Here is a 3644-nt window from a genome sequence, read left to right on the forward strand (position 1 = left end):
GTGAATCATATACTTTGTAAACACTTTAATATTAATACAATGGTTGTTTGTTACTTTGATTACTATGATGCATGTATTGTGATACTACATATGACGTCCTCCGCCCCCCGAACGTTTCCGCCGTTCTGGTTTGGGGGTGTGACACTTGTTAAGGTGGTGATTCCGAACTTAGGCAGCGCTTCGCTTAATTTATTTTCCTTCGATGAAACCTAGTATCATTACCACTAGATTTTAGTCTAATATTAATTGCGACTAATTATTAGTCTAGATTCATCATTAACTCAGAGTCTTCTTCATGATCTATCAAGTAAGGATCAGTCAGGCAGGACAGTTGGAAGGCAGGACCATTTCGTATGTAGCTTTTTTGAAATTCAACAACCAAACCCAACTTGACCATTCTAGACACTTCTCCCGTAAGTAGTTCAATCAGTATAACGACTTTGAATCACTGATAAATTTTATTTATAGGCTCATAATAACGATATTATAAGCTATATTTAAAGTAGGGTAGCATAACTTACTTAGCTAGGAGTCGGGCTCTGCAGCGGCAGAACTTCGTCGTTGAATCTTTCTAAGAAAGATTATTACAGTGCTTCAGCGCTCACCTTACTATACTAAAAACTACAGAAAGAGAAGTCGAATCACGAGGGACGAAAATGCTTGGGGGATAAGAAGAGAAAGACTCTTGAATCAAGAGAATGGTGCAAGAAATATGAGAGCCTGGAGGCTCTTATTTATAGTAATTGAATTTTCAAAAACTACCATTTATAGTTACTTAATGACCTTATAGTTATATAAACGACTAAACACCCCTTTATATACTATTTTAAATAGATTTAACGGTATTTGTACTAAACTAATGTCGAAAGTACTCAATATTAGTCTTATAACGACCGCATCGTTGATACCTTTTAATGATATATACATATGTATATATACATATGTATATATATATATATATATATATATATATATATATATATATATATATGATTTATACTTTATTTTAATACTTAAGTATGCTATTAAAAATTATAATTTGTTCATACGAACTCCGTTTTTAACGTTCTTTATATTCACTCGTAGCTATCGACGAAATCTACAACTTTCGTTTAGACTCCATCGGCTAAGTTTGAATTTATATTTTTGCCCATATTTTTATAAAATTAAATGATTTTGCTAGAATCATAACTCTTTCATACGGACTCCATTTTTGGCATTCTTTTTCTCAAAATTCTTATTTTAAGGAGTACTACGATTTTCTTTTTGGTGGTACTAGCTAAAAGTCAATCATTCTCTTCGTAGCTATTTACGTCACATATTCCTTGTGCGTGGCTGACTTTTATATCTTATAAAAATCATATCTAATTCATATGGATTCGGATTTCGACGAAATTTATATTCGGGATCTGGAAGACGTGTACTTTCTATATATATATTGGCATACTTATTTTTACGATTTACGGAGGATTCGATTGATTTTTCCTATTTTATTATATTATAATAATCATGAAACACATAATATTCACATAATTCTTATTTATTGCGTCAAATAGGTTACAATTGTTGACCCTAACTATTACATCATCACATTAATGCTTCGCCTAGAAACACGGGCGTTACAATTCTCTCCCCCTTAGGATGATTCCGTCCCGGAATCACGCATCAGCAAACAGATGTCGATAGTGACTCATCATGCCACTCTCTGTTTCCCAAGTGAGGTTCGGCCCATTCGTATGTTTCCATCGCACAGGCACTAAGCCGACCATCTTGCGTTGTAACTTCTTTGTCTTACGGTCAACAATTGCCTCAGGCTCTTTGATTAGCCTCTTATTTTCATCCATCCTTAACTTTCAAATTGGAATTATGTCGGGAACTTCTCCCGTGAACTTCCTTAAATAACACACATGAAAAGTGTTATGAATACCATCTAGTTCATCTAGTAATTCAAGCTTATAAGCTTGGTTTCCAATCCTCTGAAGAACTTTGAATGGTCCAATAAACCGCAGACTTAACTTTCCTCTCTTTTCGAATCATATAAGTCCCTTACAAGGTGAGACTTTAAGCAAAACCGAATCTCTAACTTCGAATGTAATCGATCGTCTCTTTTTTTTCGGCATAGCTCTTTTGATGATCCTGAGCTGCTAACATCCTTTCCCTGATCACTTTCAGCTTTTCCGCAGTCTGATGGACTATCTTGGGGCCCATAAACTACTTTTCTCCAGCCTCAAGCCAACAAGACGGGGTACGACACTTTTGTCCGTACATAGCTTGATAAGGTGTCATCTTGATGCTCGAGTGGAAACTATTATTGTAGGAACACTCCAACAGAGGTAAGTGCTCATCCTAGTTACCTTGGAATTCCAAGGTACATGCTCTTAGCATATCTTCCAATGTTTAAATCGTTCTTTCGCTCTGACCATCAGTCTGCGGATGGTAAGTTGTACTTAAACACAACTTCGTACCCGTTTCTCCTCTAGACTCCTCCAAAACTTGATGTGGAACGACTATTACGATCTGATACAATCATTAAAGGAGCGCCGTGAAGTCTTACTATTTCCTTCACTTAAGCATTTGCAAGCTTATCCATAGACCATCTCTCATTGGCTGCGATGAAGTGTGCACTCTTAGTTAACCGATCCACGACTACCCAAATCATGTCGTGACCGTTCTTTGTTCTGGGCAGTTTAGTCACAAAATCCATGGTGATGTCTTCCCATTTACCCATGGGTATAGGTAAAGGTTCTAAACTCCCATACGGTTTCTGATGTTGTGCCTTAACTCTTGCACATGTTACACACTTGGACACATACTTTGAAAAATCGAGCTTCATCGTCGGCCACCAGTAGTAGGGTTTTAGATCCCTATACATTTTAGTGCTACCGGGATGAATTGAGTACATGGTCTTGTGAGCGTCTTTCATAAGAAGATCTCTTACTCCTCCCATATTAGGTACCCAAATCCTATCTTGGAATACCTTCAGTCCTTGACTGTTTGTACCGAACACTAACATTTTGCCCAAACATTCTTCCTTTCGATCATTTTTCTCTGAAGATTCTTCCTGAGCTTTCTTAATACTTTCCACAATCGTTGAGACAACTTTGATTCTTAACACTCTTGGCCTTTTCTTTTCAGGGTTTACTTTTCGACTTAGAGCATCAGCGACAACATTTGCTTTACCATGGTGGTAAAGTTTCTCACAGTCGTAGTCCTTGAGTAACTCTAGCCAGCGTCGTTGCCTCATGTTTAATTCCTTTTGATTAAAGAGGTACTGGAGACTCCTATGATCAGTGAAAAGTTTGCACTTCGTGCCATAGAGATATTGCCTCCATATCCTTAGGGCGAATACTACCGCTGCCAACTCCAAACCATGAGTGGGGTAGTTCTTTTCATGATCTTTCAATTTTCTAGATGCATATGCAATCACTTTTTCCCTTTGGGTCAGAACACAACCTAACCTAACTCCAGATGCATCGCTATAAATTGCGAAGTCTTCAACTCCGTCGGGTAAGGAAAGAATTGGTGCTTCACACAACATTTTCTTTAGCTTCCCGAATGCTTCTTCGTGTTTCTTACTCAAAGTATAAGTAGCTCCTTTATGGGTCAAATATATCAATGGAGAAACTATCGAAGAAAAGCCTTGG

Source organism: Lactuca sativa, chromosome 2 (genome assembly GCF_002870075.4).
Source record: "Lactuca sativa cultivar Salinas chromosome 2, Lsat_Salinas_v11, whole genome shotgun sequence".
Taxonomy (NCBI): domain Eukaryota; kingdom Viridiplantae; phylum Streptophyta; class Magnoliopsida; order Asterales; family Asteraceae; genus Lactuca; species Lactuca sativa.